Here is a 19,922-nt window from a genome sequence, read left to right as displayed (position 1 = left end):
CAATAATGTGAAAAAAAAAATCACTACTGAGGAGGATGGCAGTCTTCTGAAACGTTTTAGCTGATGCTATGAATGTTTGACTATAGTACAAACCATATGACTACAATGGAAGATTTGGCTGTTGATTGAAATTTATTCTGTTTCAGCAGTGAAGCTCTGATTTTTCTTTCTGTTTTTTTCTCTCCTTGTGACATGCTTCCCTTTCTCTACACAGAGGGCAATCCTAGATAAGTAGATTAATATGTGGGATAGCTCCTCTTTATTGTTCTGTGCAGCACTTCCAGCTTTTCATAGCCAGTTGGACTTGTTAGGAGGAGCTAAGCGATTGGTTGTTTCCTGGGCTCCGTTTCATAAATTATACCCCAGCATGCACAAGCATGATTCCTACAGTTGCAGTAATCCAGAGGCCTGTCAGTTCCTGACTTTATGCATGTTTATTCCTACTTGTTTTATAATATTGCACTGGAATTTCCTGTCTTAGATAGTTTGCTATTGCGTCTTCAGGACTCTGTGAGTAATTTTGACTTTTTCTACTCTGTTAATTACATACCGTAAACAAGAATGCTTGTGTTTAGGAAGTAGTTCACTAGCAGCTAACATTTGAGATTCTATGCTGTATGAGACCAGGTTCAGTTAACTTTGTAGCTCTGCTCTTGCTAGGGTTAAAGTAGCTTCATGATGTTGCATGTGGTCAGTGAATTTGGGCATCATTCATGACAGAAATGGGCTGTGTTTCATCCCTATATTTTTTGTTCTTCTGTAATAAAATATAGTGATGCTGCATTACACCTCATCTGTGCCTAATCAAGACATGTGGCTTGTCTTACATTTTCATATAATTTTATACTAGCATTTTATACTAGCAGTTGTGGTAGAACTACTGAAAAAATGCACACAGTTCTCAGCTTGCAGTATAATAAAGAGCCCCCACTCCTTTCACACTCTCCCCCTGCACATCTTTAAATAACAGACATGCCAGTAAAAAGCAAGACAGTGTTACCATCTAGTATTTTAAACAACTGCAAAGCTTTACTAACACCCCACACAGGGTGGTTGTGTTTTTTTTGTGGGGTTTTTTTGTGGTTTTTTTTTTGTTTTTTTTTTTTTTTATGGTGCTACGATACTTTCCTTAATTTGTAGAGGTTGTTTTTGTAGCAAGCAAAATGCCAGCATGTTAGAGTTCACATGTTTAAAAACAAATTCTACTCACAGTGAATTAGAAACCAGTGGGAAATGCTGTTCAGGATCTGTGGTTTAATCAGAGGGAGTTATCACAGTGACTCCCTTGTTGGTTTCCTGAGATTGTCGGGTGTTACCTCTGCGCAACTGAGGTTTAAAACAATAGAGCAGCAAATTGAAATCAGAAATTAGAAAGCTACTAAGCTAGTGCTTAGTGCTCTACACCTCTCTAGTAAATGCTACAAGGTCATATTCATTGGTGTAAATCTATTAGTGCATGCAAAGAACTTTCCACACTGCTTGTTTTTCCACTGGAAACATCATTTCGTTGTGTAGTGTAATAAAGCTAGCGTTTGTGGGTAAAAATCCTGGGTTATACCAAGAAGTACATTTTGCTAGCAGGATATAAGCCTATCTGTTTCTTATTAGCTTTCCTTCTTGAAACCTTGGCTTTTCAGACGGATTTGTGTGAGTAAATAATTTTAAAATAATAAATGTTCTTTAGACAGCTGACTTGCTCTTTCTAATTAATATTATAGCTTCTGGGGTTGTAAATTACCCTTGTAAAACTTCTGTAAAAATATTTTTTTGCTAGCAAAGAAATTATTTTTGAACATGTAATAGAAAATAAGAATGTAATTTTAGCAACATTGCTGCTTGTATGTCTTATGTTGTAATGCATACAATTATGCAAAATTAAACTGACCATCACAAAGTCAATACTACAGTGATACTGTCTAAAGTATTTTCGTTAGATGTAGGCCAGAAAGTAAACTGTTGAATTCCTCTAAATGTCTTTAGGAAGTTAAAAAAGTGTTGTGCTCACACAGGTAACGTGTGAGGTAACTTTTGCTGTCTTGACTTTAGTGGTCAGGTATAATAAATAGGTACAATATTATACATGTAATATGAAAGTTAAACTGCAGTGAAATCAGTTTGACTGAGATGGTATGCATTAAGTGATGTAGCAAATGATAATATAAACTATTAGGTTCTATAATATTTCTGAAATAAGAAATCCAGAGTAGTTCTCTTAGTTATGAAAAGTTTGTTTCAGCATAGTTTCTCTCACATATGTGAAGCACAAGGAAATAACCCAGTTAGACATTAAACTTGGAGAACATGGTATTGCGGTCTGAACAGCCATGTGACATGTCATGTCTCATTTGAATGAAAATTACCTCTGCTGTGAAAATTTTTTAATCTAGTCAGGCTGTTTAGCTATGAACAGTGCCACTTTACTTTTCCTGTGCTCAACAAGGGACACTGTGGAAAAAACCTTGCAAGTTTAAGTTTCTTATGGCACTGTGTTTGCTGTGATATTAAGGGGAGTAACGTGGAAAATTGGTCCTGTGCTGTAGCTGAGTACCTGTACTGTTTCAATACTGTTAATCCTATGTTTCCAGGAACTGAAACTGTATTGATACAGAATTCTATAGGTGATATTTGGAATCTAACATACCACAAGCAGTGCCTACAGGCTGGATCAAAGTCCTGTTGTGCTGGATGCTGTTCAAACAAGTAGTAAAAGGCAGTCCCTGCCCTTACGAGATTATAAACTAAACAAGATTGTAGGCACAGGATGGAAATATGCACAATTTAAACATAACCTTGGGCAAGTCAGAGCAGGTCAGCAGTCAAAGAAGGAATGAAATCCTGGAATATATCTGCAATATGATGTATTAGAGATACCTGTAGGAAAGAGCTGGGGCAGTGGACATCCGCATTAGGACACCTGTTTGATCCCAGAAGCAGTATAGGTACATAGTGCCAAGTCTAATTAGGGCAGAATTAGCTTGCACTGAACATTTTACTGCTTCTTGTATAGATGCTATCCTAATTCATAGTTCAGTGCCTCCTTGACTATACTGATGTTACTTGAAAGAAACTTTTTGTCTCCTATTACATGAATTAACTGTTCTAATATTTTACATCCACTTTAGAATGTCTAGATAGCTGTTTTTTTCAGAACTCTTTGGAAAGGTTTTCCCAGTGTTTTAGTATAGAGTCTCAGATTTGTATCCTTGTTTAAAACATGGCTTTTCTCTATAAATGCAAGGGAGCTTAACTTTTCAGTGAAGACAGCCCAAGTTATAGCTTTTATATAGTGCCTACCTTGAGTCCTACTGACTGAGTTGTTTGCATTGGTGCTTGGTCAAAGCAGGTAAAATTCATGTGTCTTTGTCTGCTTAAATGTAATATTGATATGAAGAAATGCTTTACGTAATTTGGAAAAGGTTTTAAAAAGAACTTCCCTTTAAACCCAAATATCTGCAACATGATTTACATAAAAACTCCAACATGATTTGGAAAATATTTTTGTAAACATTTTGCTCATAAATATTGAAACTATGTCTGCTTAGTACAGCACCAGAGTACTGACTACAGGTGTGTCCTGCTTTGTACCTGTGTTACAGTCGCATGATGGGAAGTTAATGTAAGCCATTTGCAGTCGGTAGAAACATTTCTTTCATTGGTGTCACTGTGTGCCAGATGTCAATTTTGTGGAAAAAAACCCATCTCAAAACACTAACAAAAGAAGTGTGGGGGACACCCACAAAAAATTGTGCACACTCTAGTCACTGGACACATCTTAAACTTGTACAACGGGCAGGTTTTTTGTGCAGACAACAGACAGGAGTGGTCCTACAAAACCCCAGAAAGGCACAAGCATTTCTCAGTCGGGCAGTTAGCCTGTGCCTCTGCTTCTGCTAGTATTTCATGGCAGCCTTGGGAATTAAGTACAGGTCAAAATTAGTAGAGGATCTGACAGGACCTTCTGTTGCTGTTGCTATGTAATATTATTTGAATGATAACATTAAGTGACTTTGAGTGTGGCACTGCTTATCTCGGAAATAAATATTTCTATATACCTCAGTTTTACAGATCTGAAATACTTTGGTTTAACAGAAGAATGTATCAATGTGGCTGCATTGTTATGGTACAAACTTTTATACAAAAAATATAGAACTTATAACCAGAAATTTAGACTTCACAAGAAAAGGAAAAGAATTTTGTTTAGCCTAAGGTATAGTGAACTTTTTCTTCTCTCGTTTAAAGTGGCCAATTAAATTTCTGAATTAACTATGCACTATATAATGGTTATTCCAGAGCCTGAAAAATAAATAACTAAGTTAAGATCAACATTTTTTTTCTTTTCTCTTTAAATGCGAGGAATATTCCTTTCTTCTTGTCTGATCATTAAGAGTTAAAACAGTCTTGGTAAAAAGTAAAATCAATGTAATCACATCAGTACAATAATGTATTATATCTTCTTTAAACATATATCTGTGATATCTGTGTTCTGGTAGATTACTCATCAGATTGAAAGGTGTGGAGTGGGGGAGGCAGAGGTAGAGAGGGAAGAAAGAAATCTAGAAGAAAAAACAAGTGAGTTCCAATCATATTTGGAGATAGGAGGGAACCAAACTAACAAGTGGGAATGTTGAAGCTAGAATTAGCTGTTAAAATTAATATCTTCAAAGAATCTTGAAAATGTTCAAAAATGTTTCATTTATGCTTTTAAACAAAGTGAATGGCGCAATTTGACTTGGAGGAGAAAAGAAAGAAACCCTCCATGTCATATTGTTAATGAAGCAGCTTTTGGCTTGCTAGTGTAATTTTGTCTTTGTAGTCACTTTTTGTAAATAGTTGTGCAGTGTTTGTGCTGATACTAAAACGTACTTCAAAGATGCATGTGTGGATATTCATAGCAGGTAAGCATTTACATTTGCATATATGTGGAAAAGGCCTTAAGCAAAAACCTATGCTTGTTTGCATGTATTTGCATTCTAAGGATCAAGGATGCAATTTCTTTTGTTTTGTTGTGTCAGGATTTGAATTTGGTGCATCTGAGAAAGTAATACTCTGTTCCTGTGTTCCATCTTGCTTTCCTTGAATGAAAGTACTGTTACCCAAACTGAAGTATTTACTTTTCAGTAACATAGCTCCTGGCTGGTGTACAGAGAACACGCTGTTCTTTCAGGGGCTCGCTGGAACTTGCTGTTCTCCATATAAGAAATGATGGTGTCTTTTGCATTAAATAATTTGCCGGCAAGTTTTACTTGTCACAGTGATTTTGAGAGGTAGCAAAGCTCAGCCCTCCTGTAGCCTGGATTCTGAATTACAGCCCATGGATAGTCTGTTAGATTTCATGATACGTCATATCTTAAGGATGATCTCATTTATTTCTCCAGTTCTGCCAGTCTACTGTAGACCAAAACTTTTTGAATTTTCATGGTCAGAGGCTCTCAAGTATGGACTGCAAGTATACAACTTGTAGGTTGCCAAACTAAGAAATGAAATTATTCCAGTTCAGTAGTGGATTTGAAAAGATGGTAAAGGGAGGGAAACAGCTTTCTGTGTATTATCTGTATGGAATTAGTTGTGTGTACATTTTTTTTTTTTTTTTTAAGGTGTGGATAACAAATATTTTCTTTGTGCTTGATGTGTGTTTGGAAGTGGTCTGAGGGCAAGTTACAAGCTGAAGTGGAAGTGAAGTGAAGGCTTTATGGCCTGTGACAGAAAATGATCTAGATGGACTAAAGGGACTCTGTTTGCTATGTAAACTGAGCTGGCAAAGCTTGAAAGCTGTGTTATACTCAGTTTCACTGGAAAACCAGAATTTTGAGAACATAAAGGATGTGCATGCCATGAAACATAATTAATCAAATTTATGTTTGTCTGTGGTTGTAGTTATCCCAAACAGCTCTCCTACATCTTAAGCTTTTTGGTTGCTGTTAAAAATATTCCACTTGACCATAGTACATAAATGCCTGACACAGTAGAGGAGAGGAATACCGCTGATCTTGCTAGGATGAATTTCAATATGTGACTCAATCAATTTTCAGTGATAACAGTATTTCCCCAAGGGTCCAACCTTTTTGCAGATGGAATTAAAAATAAAAAGTTTTGCTCATTTTATCACAGAATTTTGAAATTGTAGGCCCTTACTTGACATTAAGTTATTATTGCAGCATTAAATAAAAGGTGTTTTACATGTGATATTTATGATGATATACCCCCAAAACAGAGTGTGTGTTTGTACATGTATAAAAATTTACATGCAAAATTAAATCTTGAATTTTGGTGATGCTTATTTTGCTTGCTGTTTTAAAATCTTAAATAGATTTTATTCAATCTGTATCAAAACATTTTGATTTTTTTTAAAAAATCAACATTTAACAATGTTTGAAACATTTTGAAATGTAGCCTGTCTATTTTTTACCTTATTACCTAGGGCTCTCATCCTCCCTAATCTCTTTGAGACTTGGGCATTGATGTGAAGGATGGTAGTTTCATTAGTTTATATTCAGGGAGTCTGCATTATTTCCTTTTATGTATCTTCTTTCCTGCCTCATGAGTAAGATGATATAAAAGATAAATTTGTATGAAAATGAGGGTAAAGAAAGTAGAAAACACAGTGATACATGTAGTAATAAAATTACTATTGTGAGTAGATATTTATGAGTACGAACTATCATTTACACAGAGAAAAGCTATAAAATGCAAATTATACTTGAAACCACTCTAAAAATTAAATCAAGGGCTGGATTTGCACTTTTCAAAATCCAAAAGCTGTATGCAGCTTCTGGACTCAGCTCATACGGAGGTTTGAACATCTGTGGCTCATCCATTTAAACAGATGGTAAGATCTGTGATGTCCCAGGCATTTGTGGTGCAACATGGTGTCTGGCACAAATGTGTTTGTACATCCACCTATCTTTGACCATTAAAAACACTGACCTTCCTCCATCCTTTTGGTATATTAAATTTCCAGCAGTGTGCTGCTCTTGGAATTCAGGGATATAAAATCTGTAATTTGCCTCTGTTACCTCCGTATGGATGTTTCCTATCAAGTATTTAATTATGAAGACAGGGGAAGCTATTAATCGCTAACTTTTATAATAGATTCCCATATAGTACATATAGCACAGCATGTGTGTATAAAATAAATGAAACCACTAGCTAGACCTGAAAAGACCAGTTATCAATATGCTGTGCATTTAATTAAAAGATATAGGAACATCTATCTAATGTCCTGCTAATTGACGTTATGTGGGTTTTGTTTTTGTTTTTATTTTTTTTAATTACTATTTAAACATAAATCTCTCTGTTTGAAAAACATCTGTTGCTCTGAATAATCTGTTCAAGTTTATTTTGGATGAAGACAGCTACTCCTGATGACAAAACAAAGTTTGAGAACATAAATCCCAGTCATTACAGCCATTTCCTGAACCTTCTCACAGAAATAACACTGAGGCTCTTTATTCAAACATTCAGATTGAATTGCTATGTCATGTACCTAGCTGTGGGAATACTGATGTATAGGATAACCCATGGGAAGAGATAGTCACAATGCTTATGGTCCCCAAAAAGTGCAATAAGAACTGATCAAATGGCAGTCTTCTAGTAATTTTTATGTGCAAGAGGAATGATGAAAGATAGCATTTAAAATCCACAAAAATATAACACTAGAAAAGAGTTACATCAGTGTAATGGGGCCTGATCTTTCCTGATCACAATTTGCTGCAAGTTGACCGCTAAAATTTATAACTGTACGTGCCTGATTGTAAGCAAAGTCTGTTGTTGTGATTTTTTTTTTTCCCAAACTGGTAGCCATTTGCAAGACTGCAGTGTTGGAATCCTTAATAATGCAGGGATGATGTTCATTATGAACCTGAGGCTATGTACTCATCCATGTTATGCAGCTCTGGGTCCCATGGCTCTAAACCAGTTCAGGCTTCATTTATGTATTTATTTATCTCTCTGCCCCCCTCAACCCCACCTCCCTGCTGGAAAATATCTAAAATGATGTTGAAATTATACTTTCTTGCAGAAAATTTCCTGCGGGTGAAATTTTCATAGTATGAAATGTCATATATTCAGTATGGTCTAGAGTCTGACATGGTGGGAGTATTTAAAGATAAAAAGCTGGATTAGGTCAGTGGAAGGTGAAGGGAGACAATCCTAGTGAAACCTTGTCTGTTCTTCTACTGGTAACATTCCTCATAATGTGCTACCCTTCAAGACTGTGCCAGCTAGCATACATTTTTCCCACATGCTAGCTGGCACAGACAGTACGGTGCCAAGAAATATGTTTACAGTTCCTGTGGGGGATCAGTGGTCCAGGGTTCAAGCTTGCACCCCAGCCATGTTTTGTTTGGCTTTCAGGAGTACAGATCTATCCATTGTGTTTACTCGTTGTGCTACCGCATTGTCTCTTATCTGGGTAACTTCTCAGGCTGCTTCCTACACGGGCTGACGAGCTTCCTGACCCGCTCTTTGCTTGCTCGGGAAGGCAGGTCCTCCCCAGCCAAGGGCCCTCTGGTTGCCTAGTGAAGGGCAGCTCCCTGAAGAAAACCCTACAGGTAAGAGGAATTCCTCCCCTCAGAGCAGGGTCTGTCTGTGCTATACCTCCCACAGGATGTATACGGCCAGGGACGCTATCTGTGTCCTTTATACAGGGATATGTACGCATGGGCTGCAATGGCTTTGGGAACAGTCAACAGCTAACCTGAGTGACCCCAGGGCTGTGGCTCCAGAACAACCCTCTTTCCTCCTTCAGTTGCCTTGCTTGCAAGTGCTCTGGGAGTTTTGTTCAAAATGACTTTAAGAAAACTTTGAGTTAAAAACACTGAATTGAGGCTTTGCCATGAGAAGCTATATCTGAGCTCATCAATGTGTTTACAATTACAGTATACCACGATAGGACAAAGAAACAGCACAAAACATTTTAAAGCATACAAGAAGTTAAACTAAAGTTATCCTTCCCTGCACTGAAAAAAAAAAAAATAATAATCTTGCTTCAGGGAACTGGTTGATATGCACATAAAATTAAGATTCTGAAATCTGGATCAATTCCTTAGGAAATCTGAAAAAATGTTTTTGCTTGAGAGTGTTAATTCACGAACAGACAGGCTGCGAAACTATAAATACACATTCACACACAAACCCCCCTTGATAAATAACCAGGTGAAATGGATCTAACTGTAAAGCTACTACTGAACAATTGAAATCTACAGGTGCCACTTTGTGTTTAAAGTCTTGCTGACACACACACATTAAATATTTTAAAGTGTGCTCTACTCTGTGATGATCATATATTCACTAATGACTTAATTAAAGAACAGCTAAATTGAGAGGCAAATCATGTAATTACCATGGAATGACAATTTATAGTAATTTATTGGTTTTATTATTATTCCTGTTTTTTCCCTGGTTGCTACTTAGACTCATTTTCTCGTAATTCAGATTTGTAAGTGATCAGCTCAAACAGTAATTTTGGAATTCCATTACACTTTTATTAATAAAATTCAGTGAAATAACATATAAGACCATATAAATAATCGTATTGCAAATAACCTATTTTAAAACAACACAGTGCTAAAAGCATTTATAATAATCCAGTCATGAAATTACATTTTACCTTCATAATTCTAAAACCCATAAATTCAAATGGATCCAGTTCTGTGGCAAGACTTTACATGGCACTAGATTTGAAGAAAGCAGAAATATAAATCAGCGTTGTGCAGCTGGTCCCCACAGATTTTGATTTGGATCTCAAAATGCAGGTCATAGAAAACATGAAACTGTAGCAAAACTTTAGGACTAGTGCTGCCAGTTACTCCTGTGCAGATGATTCAGTAAGGGAAACGGAATGCATGTGGGCAGCAGTTTCAGATGTGTTTACTGCATCGGGGCAGCCCCTTTTAGGGACACTGGAATTCTGGGTTAATTTTCAGGTTTTCTGAGGGATTATTGTTCAGCCTGGAGAAGAGAAGGCTCTGCGGAGACCTTATTGTGGCCTTTCAATATAAAAAGGTGGCTTAAAAGGAAGACAGAGACTTTTTACCAGAGCCTATAATGACAGGACAAACAGCAATGTTTTTAAACTGAAAGAGGGTAGATTTTTTAGATCTAAGGAATAAGTACTTTCCTGTGAGGGTGGTGAGACACTGGAACAGGCTGCCCAGAGCAGCTGTGGCTGCCCCCTCCCTGGCGGTGTCCAAGGCCAGGCTGGACGGGGCTTTGAGCAACGTGGTCTAGTGGAAGGTGTCCCTGCCCAGGGCAGGGGTTGGAACTAGATGATCGTTAAGGTCCCTTCCAACCCAAACCATTCTGAGATTCTATGATTATAATCTGGTGGTTATAGTTGTCTCTGTGTCTCTCCATATGTCTTTCCTTCCTGTACACCAATCCAGTCCTGACCTTTGGCAGCGTCTCCTGTGTCAGTCTGTAGTAGCTTTTCCCCTTCCTAGCTAACTAGCCATGTTGATTCCTGTTCCTACTTACTTTCCTCTGTTTTTCCCAACCTGTTAAACTGTCTGTCTCAGTCTTTTCCTTTTCTATGCAGATACTTTCACTCCCTATGATATTATCATGGTTGCTTTGCTTATGCCTTAGTATTAGCCTGATGTAAAATCAAAATCAGTCTTGTAATAGTGAGGAGAGTCATGGAGGTTAAGGGAACCCATACTTGCTCTGCATTTGGGATGTCAGTCCACTATGACTCTCCAGCTGTAGACATGGCAACTGTTTATCCTTTTCAGTCTCTGCATACTCAAGCAAAACAGAGATGTGATGCCTACAGGAGTTGAGACAGGACAGAATATAACCAGTTGATCCAAGTCTTCAGAAAACTCAGCTGCAGAACTTGGTCCCTGTAGTGCATGTGTCAGATGATTTTTTTTTTTTTCTCTTCCTCTCAGAGTTTTTATTATTTAGGAGCATTTGTAGGGATAGCTGAAAGCACATTCCTGATGTGCTTCATTTCTTCAAATTTTCATTTCATTGCCTTTTCCATATTCACTCTCTGGCTAACCTGTGTCCCAAAAATTCAGATTGAAGTAAACATCTGTTAAGAGAAATTTCACTCTAAACAAATGAAGTTTGGAAAAATTTATCAACGGCTGAAAATAGGTTAATGTGAGAAGAAGAGTAAAGGAGTTTGCTGGAGGATGGTTAGCAGTCCTTACCCCAGGAGCCCTTTGTGGTTGTATCTGTAATGATGACGAGACAGGTGTTGGTCTCTTCAGAGAGCAGTGGGGAAGGGGAGCTCCTGGTGCTGCTCAAAGACACAATGGGGCTAGGCTAGATGACGGCCAGCTTCACAGCCATGAACCATGGCAGCTGTGGCAGTATTTGCTGCCTTGCTTCCTCCTGTAGCTGGGAGCTGGCTTACACAGTTGCCCCTAAACCAGAACATGCCTACGTTTGTTGTTGTCTGACAAAGCATATCTACATACCAGCATTAGCCCTGCTGGAGATGCAGCTGACCATCTGGACCCTGAATTTCTAAAGGATTTCCAAATCAGGCTTAGCATTCCCCTCTGCTACATATTCATCTGGTTTTATTCTGTTACTTAGGAAATATGTTTTTGATATGTATAGGGCAGATTCTGTACAGCCAGAAATTTTTACCTGCAATATAAAGCTGTTTTAGAGAGCAAATTATTATTATTTTAAATGTAAATGTTGTTTTTATCATTTGCTAGACAAGGTAAACTAAAACCTTTTTTTTCCAACTCATTTGAATTGAAAAGCATTTTTAAAAGCTTTGCACAAGCTTTACAGAGGAAACGGAAGTTTTAAATTCAGTTTTATGGCTTTAATTTTTCACAGAAAATTTTTTAAGGCAGTTCTGCAAATGGCATGTAAATGATTGTGTTATATAAATTATGTAAATGTTAAGTATCATTAGTTTGAAATCTGAATTAGTCCTGTTAAAAAAACACTAAGAAAAATCCAAGATAATACTTTCCATTTCCTGCTTCAATACCAAGTGGATGGTCAAAGGAAACTGTGTAGATAGTCTGGTTAAATTAAATCAGATTTACAAAGATAGTTCCATAGATCCAGTCTCTCCTTTCCAAAGACAACTCAGGAATGAATCTTCCTGTTGAAATGTACACCAGAGCTGCTGAAATCCTATATATATTTTAAAGTGCATAGAGTTCGTTCAGCTGCTTAAGAGAATGTCTGTTTTGTTGAACAACTGAACAGTGCATATGACATTATAAAGTTGTATGTGCAACTTAAAATTGGAGAAAAAATGTATCATATTCTGTACCTAGAGTAGAGTAGATGAGGCTGGATGGCAACTCTGGAGCTCATTTAGACCAATCCCTTGCTCAAAGCAGGGTCACTTAGAGTAGGGTGCTCAGGACCATGTCTGGTCAGGTAGCTCCTGTAGTATTTCTGAACATTTCATTTAGTTTCTTTCACTATTTTTCTATTACCAAAATATTTCTACCATTTAAGTCAAGCAACATGTGAAAGTGCCTGTCGTACTCTGTTTGCCCAGGATAGAAAACTTTTGGTGGAAAAATATTTTTCCAGATGATTTTCCCCTAAAATACTTGTCCCTCTTTCACATAAGGAACACAAAAATCTCTCAGGCTGTGAAAACACAAAAGTTTGAAAATTCATTTAGAACTAAATTTGAAAAAACAGAAGTGCCTCTGGGCTCACACAGTTAACACAAACACACTGTCCTGAGAACAGCGTTATGTCTACAAAATAAACAAGGTGAATTACAGCAACTAACAGGGGGTCTTGACTCGGCCCAGCAAAATCTGGAGCAAACAGGAAAGGAAAAGAACATATAACCGTTTATTCCCAAACCGTTTGCAGATTAAAGGTTATTTTCATTAAGGCATGTACCTGTAGAAGGAACACACTTGCTTTTAGTTGACAAAAAAATAAAAGCCCTGCAGATCTTCATGTGTATTTCTATAATAAAAATACACATTGCCATATTGAGAAGAATGCAGTGGTAAATACTTGGATGTTTACCTATGGTGGAGTGTGAGTACTGCCTACCCTAGTTTCTTCTTTACTTGCGTTCTTCTTCCTTTATTGAATGTTTGTGTATTGCACAGAAGTTGGCATTTCCAACTTTCAGATTAATCTCAATGCACCTTTTGTCTAGATGTTTGACTATGCAAAAGAATAGGGATCTAAAAGTAGGAATGAGAATAAAACTCTTGTACAGTAGTAGGTAATGTAAATATATGAAAAAATTCTTTATGTAATTACATTAAAAGTTACAGGCATTTAGAATCTATATCTGCTCTATAGTAAAAATCTGCTCTATAGTAAAAAAGAAAATCACATTAAAGCCTTTACTGAGCACCATGGTCTTTCCAGATGTCTTTTTCATGAAAAGAACTCAGTGGTTTGGAGCAAATCAATGGCCTGCAGGAATGCCTCATATCATCAGGTAGCCTCCTCCAAAGCTTATGAGTTAAACCATAAATTCTTGGCACTCTCGTGCCCCAGCTGTATTTTGCCAGAACATTTTGCAGGATATTTTTTTTTTTTTTTTTATGTGATACTTCTCCCACTGCCAAAGTGTCTCAGAGGGCTTGCTGAAGTGCTGTCACAATAAACAAATAGGATTGCTTTCGTGCTTAGATGGCTGATGTTCTCCTCAGAAGAATAGCCTTCACAACCTCTCTGGGCCATCTGTGCCTGTGTGCAATCATCGTCACAGTAATGAAGTGCTTTCTGATGCTCAGAAGGAACCACACATGTTTCAGATTGTGTCCATTGCCTCTTGTTCTGCCACTGGGTACCACTGGGAATAGCATCCCCTCTGCATCCTCCCTTCATGTATTTGTACACCTAGATGAGATCCTCCCGTGAACCTCCTCTCCAGGCTGAGCAGTCCCAGATCTCTCAGCCTGCCCTCCTCCTATAGTGGGTGCTCCAGTCCATGAGCCTCCTTTCAGCAAGGGCAGGTTAGTGGCTCATGTTCAAGTGAGAGGGTGTCCTCCAGAACGCCCAGGGCCTTTTTTTTCAGAGCTGAGAGGGCTCACCTGCAAAAGCGCTGCCTGAGGGTCTTGCTGACTGCGCAGGGACACTGCCTGCAGGGCTGGGAGAGTCCTTGCAGGATGTGGGGCAAGAGCATCTGGGGGTGCCCCAATGTTGCGAGGGAATGCAGTTTAGGGACTTGTGGACAGATGTGAGGCTCTCATGGCTGTCTCAGAGAAGGCCCCATGGTGGGGGAAAATGGGATGGGTCCCACTGGATGGGGAAGGAAGCAGTGGGCTTGGTAATACCACTTCTCTGCCTGCTAGCCTGTCTCAGAAGGCTTAGTGTGGTACCGTTGCGAGAATAGATGGGATTGCTTCTCTCCATCTTGGTAAAATCGCCGTAGGGCGCAGTGATCCCTTTCAGCTGAAGCCCAAAGTATACAGAGGTGCTGTCTTGTCTGGAAACCTATTGCCTCTTGGGGACAGCTTGATCAAATGTTCCTTCTTTGAAATAAAGTATTTCTGACCAGCGTTGGCACCTGCTTTGTCAAGCTGGAAAGAGTTTTACTTTAAAACCCTAATCCCAGAATGGAGTATCTTGGCAGGGTCCTCTGGAGGTCTTCTTGCTCCCCTCCCCTGCTCAGGCAGGGTGAGGCCGAGCAGGTTTCTCAGGAGGACCCAACAGGGCAGGGCTGTCCTGGCACCTGGACTAGCGGGTGTCCAGGAGCCGCAGTCTGGCTGATGGTCAGAGGGCTTGGACAGACCTGTGCCAGTGCTTGAAGGTGTCCAGAGGTTTCCTGGAGCCTCCTTTCGGAGCGCTCCGTGCGCTCAATGCGCTCTGCTGCTGTGGAGGACAGGTGGTGCAGCCGGCCGGGTGGAGGTGTTGCAGGGCCCTGGAGCTGCGTCGCCCTGTGCCGCTTGGTCCCTCCCTGCAGGTCTCCTCCTCCCAGCAGTGGGGCCAGTGTTGGTGGGCCCCCAGTGCAGGGGGTAGTGCTGCTGTGGGGATCTGCAGCACATCTGCTCCCAGGCCGCCGTCCCCTGCCGACAGGCAGACAAGCCAACCACGTACTCGGTAGCTGTCATCTACCCTCACTGTGAACAGGACATGGTGGAAAGGCTGCCTGCAGAGCGAGCAGGCACCTCTCATGGCACCCCACTGCCAGAAGCAGATGAAGCAAAAGTGGTGGCAGCAGGTGTCGACATAGGCTGTGTTGTCCACCTTGCCCAGGCAGAGGGGGCGTGGGCCACCTGCTGCTGCCTCCCACTGTCCTGCCCACTGCCCCTGCCTTGTGCTGGCCATGGCAGCAGAGCTGCTCTGCTCCCGAGCCTCCTTGGCACCCAGCGTCATGTCCCACCAAAAGAGAGGTGCAAAGTGCCTGAGTTTTCCTGGTGCCAGGAGCGCAAAAACAAACAAAGCCTGAGAGGGCGGTTGGAAATGGGAGGTAGGGGCCTCCCCGAGGGTCTCCTTCCGGACTGGAAAGTGGCCAGCCAGCCGTGAGGGTTGCCTCCACACCCATCTGCCATTCTGCTCCTCCCCAGAGAGCCAACATGACTCGAGCTAGCACAGGATACCTGCAGGAGGCCGTCAGGGAAGGCACAAGAGCTGGCTGGGGACATCAGTGGTGCCAATGGTTCTGCCACCCTCCTAGCACCCACAGCCACCATGTGGGACTCGGCAGCCCTGGACAGCCAAGGCTCTGCCTAAAAGCAGCACTCGCAGTGTAGGTCCAGAGCCCTGTCACAGATTGTGCACGGTGTGTGCGTACCCGCCGGAGGTCTGGGACAAATGTGGCAGGGCAGAGCCTGTGGCTGCTCAAGAGCAGTGAGGTTGATGCCATTGCAGACACTCCCCAGAGGTGTCACGGGGCTCTCTGGGGCTGCCTACCCGCCGCTGTCCAAGTGAGGATGGCAGATGACCCAAAGCAGGAAAACCCGTGCTTCAGAGGATGTTGGCCATCTTGTCATGGCCTTGTGGGGACGGTTTAACCTCAGGTCAGGTCCGATGGTGAGAAGCTGCTGCCTGAAAGTGCACAGACCCAGCAATGGGACAGTACATCAGGGCAGGTGGGGAACCCTGGTGACATCCTCGTTGCTAATGGAGCACTTGGATTCTGCTTCTCTGAGGGCTGTCATGTGAGGACTAACCTGTGGTCTCTGTTGGGAAAGCCCCAGGGATCACAAAAAGGTTGAGGCTGGCAGAGACCTCTGGAGGTCATCTTGTGCAACGCCCCCTGCTCAGGCAGGGTCTCCTAGAGCAAGTTGCTCAGGACCACTTCCTGAGGGTTTCAGAGTATGTCCAAGGATGGAGACTCCACAACTTCCCTCGGCACAGTCTTCACAAGGAACCACTGGTGTTTCAGTTTGTGCCCATTGCCTCTTCTCCTGTCACTGGATAACACTGGGAAGAGCTGAACAGGCTCTCCAGGCTGAACATTCCCACCTCTTTCAGCTTTTCTTTCTATGTGGGATGCTCCAGTCCATTCACAATCTTACTGGTCCTCTGCTGCACTCTCCACTATTTCCTTGCATTTTTTGTCAAGGTGTTTGACAAAGTCTTAAAAATCCTTATTTTAAAGATATTTGAGGTTTTTGACAAATTGCAAATAATTATTCCCTTATTGGAAATCAGAACTTGACCTCATCACCTAATAAGATTTGGACAGGGATGAAGGAGAATAATGAAGTAATTTTTCTGAACAGGTTGACTAGGATAACACTATTAAACAGGCACTCACAATTCAGGCTGTGATGATAATTGGAATCGTTCTTCCTTTTCATCCCTCATCCCTTCCAGTCCTAAACTTTACATATTCAGGAAAGTATCCTTCTTTAGCCTGTGCCAGAGGTAGGCCTAAAACTATTTTTATTAAATTCTTTGAAGAAGGATAAATACTTTAAAGTATTGCATCCCACAGGATGCAGTGAAGAGGTCTGTAGTGTTGTGCTCCAGTGCAACTCTTATTGCTTCCTATGAGTCCTCTTGAAGGTGAAACTATCTCAGCTGGCATTTATTTCACAGCAAAAGCATCTGTAGAAATGAAAACAGGGTCAGGCAGAAGTGAGAATTAAGGAGCATTTTCCTTTGGGTGGCAGATTCCATCAGGGCAGAAACTAATTTTAAGTTTTTATACAGGGTGTCTTTGTGAATTAATTCTCAGTACTACATTTTGTAAATACGTGTAACTGCATCTTAAAGATTTTCAGCTACAGGTAGCAATGTTGATCCTGGTTGTGGTTTTCTTTTTTTTTTTTTTTTTTTTTTCAATTTTATTCTTGTCTACTTCAAGAAAGTTAGGCAGTTTCCCTCTTTTCTCCAGGGTCCAGCTGAGACATTCTTTCTCTCACTAACTGAGGCTGATGCTTTGGGTAAAAGAGATATGCCACAGAGAGAACAACATATTTGCCTTTTTTTATTAATGGCATATTTCTGAAAAATACAAGAGCCCTTGGCTTGAGGGAAACTTGTTTGAGATGGATGTTATAGTTTGTCAGGTTACTTGGTGCTAATGTTTGCAACAAATCTGTTGGGAGGTCCTGACAGATTGGAAATTGGCCAATGTGACACTCATATATAAGAAGGGTTGGAAGGATGATCTGGGAAATTACAGGCCTGTCAGCTTGACTTTGGTGCCCGGGAAGCTGATGGAGCAGCTCATCCTGAGTATCATCACACAGCACATGAGGGACAACCAGATGATCAGGCCCAGTCAGCGGGTTTATGAAAGACAGGTCCTGCTTGACAAACCTGATCTCCTTCTATGACAGGGTGACCTGCTTATGGGATGAGGGAAAGGCTGTGGATGTTGTCTACCTTGACTTTAGTGAGGCCTTTGACACCGTTTCCCTCAGCATTCTCCGGGCAAAACTGGCTGCTCCTGGCTTGGATGGGCACACGCTTTGCTGGGTAAAAAACTGGCTGGATGGCCAGGCCCAGAGAGTTGTGGTGAACGGAGTTAAATCCGGTTGGCGGCCAGTCACGAGTGGTGTCCCCCAGGGCTCGGTTTTGGGGCCACTCCTGTTTAACATCTTCATTGATGATCTGGACGAGGGGATCGAGTGCACCCTCAGTCAGTTTGCAGATGACACCAGGTTGGGTGGGAGTGTTGATCTGCTCGAGGGTGGGGAGGCTCTGCAGAGAGACCTGGACAGGCTGGAGCCATGGGCTGAGGCCAACTGGAGGAGTTTCACTAAGGGCAAATGCCGGGGGCTGCCCTTGGGCCACAACAACCCCCAGCAGCGCTACAGGCTTGGGGAGGAGTGGCTGGAGAGCTGCCAGTCAGAGAGGGACCTGGGGGTGTTGATTGACAGTTGGCTGAACAGGAGCCAGCAGTGTGCCCAGGTGGCCAAGAAGGCCAATGGCATCCTGGCTTGTGTCAGCAATAGCGTGGCCAGCAGGGACAGGGAAGGGATCTGACCCCTGTACTCGGCACTGGGGAGGCCGCCCCTCGATTCCTGTGTTCAGTTTTGGGCCACTCACTCCAAAAAGGACATTGAATGACTCGAGCGTGTCCAGAGAAGGGCAACGGAGCTGGTGCAGGGTCTGGAGCACAGGTCGTACGGGGAGCGGCTGAGGGAACTGGGGGTGTTTAGTCTGGAGAAGAGGAGGCTGAGGGGAGACCTCATCGCCCTCTACAGCTCCCTGAAAGGAGGGTGCAGAGAGCTGGGGATGAGTCTCTTTGAACCAAGTAACAAGTGATAGGACAAGAGGTAATGGCCTCAAGTGGCACCAGGGAAGGTTTAGGCTGGATATTAGGAAGCATTTCTTTCCAGAAGGGGTTGTTAGGTGTTGGAATGGGCTGCCCAGGGAGGTGGTGGAGTCCCCATCCCTGGAGGTGTTTAAGAGTTGGGCTGACATAGCGCTGAGGCATATGGTGTAGTTGGGAACTGTCAGTGTTAGGTTAATGGTTGGACTGGGTGATCTTCAAGGTCTTTTTCAACCTAGATAATTCTGTGATTCTGTAAAAGGGTGACTATTTGTAAGACAACTTCATAGCATTTAAATGCGTTAGACTCAGGTCTCAGTGGGGGGTGTGGGTACTCCTCTTGAGAGTTTGTCCTCAAAATTGTCAAACATTGGTTTTGCTGCCTGGCAAAAGAAGAGCTCAAGGTCTTCAAGGTCCTGATAAATGCACTGGTGTTCAGTGCAGTCATCTTCATAAAAAAAAGGATTTGGCAGGGACTGTGCTATTCTGGGCATTCTATACATTTTTTTATCTGTGCATGATTTCTTCACCTGGTATGAAGAAGCTTCTGAAGTCACTCAAGTGCTCTCAGGACTGTGTTGGTTTAAGTCCTGCTGGGATCAGAGATCACATTGCCGTTGCCATTGCCCCTCGCCCCTCCCCCACCCTCAGCCGGTCGGGCTGGCAGTGAGGCACAAACCCCGGGTTAAAAGAAGAAGAAATTTAATGCAACAGTGTGATAAACAATCTGAACAACAGCAGTAGCAATTATAACAGCGATAAATAGTAATAACAGTAAACAAGAAAGAAGATATACAGAGAAATACCGCAATGGTTACAGACAGCTCGCTCTCGTGCTCCCCTTCACCAAAGCCACAAAGGAAAAAGTTCCCGTGCTCCTGTGCCTGGACCTGACGCCAGCATGGTATGAATAACCCTGATGGAGAGCCCTTCCCCCTTCTCTGCTGGGGAAACTTAACCCTATCCTAGCTGAACCAGGACAAGGACTAATTTTTTTTTTTTCTTCTACTGCCTTCTATACTTAAAATGGACTGAACAGAAAAAAGGACTGACAGAATTTGCTTGGTAGAATCATCTCTAATTTCTCCTTCTTTACAAGGACTACCTAGGTGCTTCAACTTAAGTTTTGATGTTACTGTACCCCTAACTTGTTCCTTGATACAAAATGTCTGAAATACATCCTTGGTAAATTTCCTCATTTCATGCAGGAACCTGGCCTTGAAGGCGGCTAGATCTCACACCACAGGCTGAAGAGTGAGGTGAAAGCTAGACAAAGTGTATG

The 19,922-nt window shown here is 41.6% G+C and overlaps 1 protein-coding gene across 1 annotated transcript in view; it reads left to right on the top strand.

Moving 5' to 3' along the window:
- Positions 1-316: 316 nt before the first annotated feature.
- Positions 317-19,922, top strand: part of PDE4D (phosphodiesterase 4D) — a 633,293-nt gene continuing 613,687 nt past the window's right edge. The window contains exon 1 of the mRNA XM_074932337.1: positions 317-510. The gene's annotated coding sequence lies outside the window, so the exon portion shown is untranslated. The remainder of the gene's footprint in view (positions 511-19,922) is intronic.

This window comes from Athene noctua, chromosome Z (genome assembly GCF_965140245.1).
Source record: "Athene noctua chromosome Z, bAthNoc1.hap1.1, whole genome shotgun sequence".
NCBI lineage: Eukaryota > Metazoa > Chordata > Aves > Strigiformes > Strigidae > Athene > Athene noctua.
Note: the sequence above shows the minus strand (reverse complement) of the source record. Positions and strands in the feature narration are given on the sequence as shown.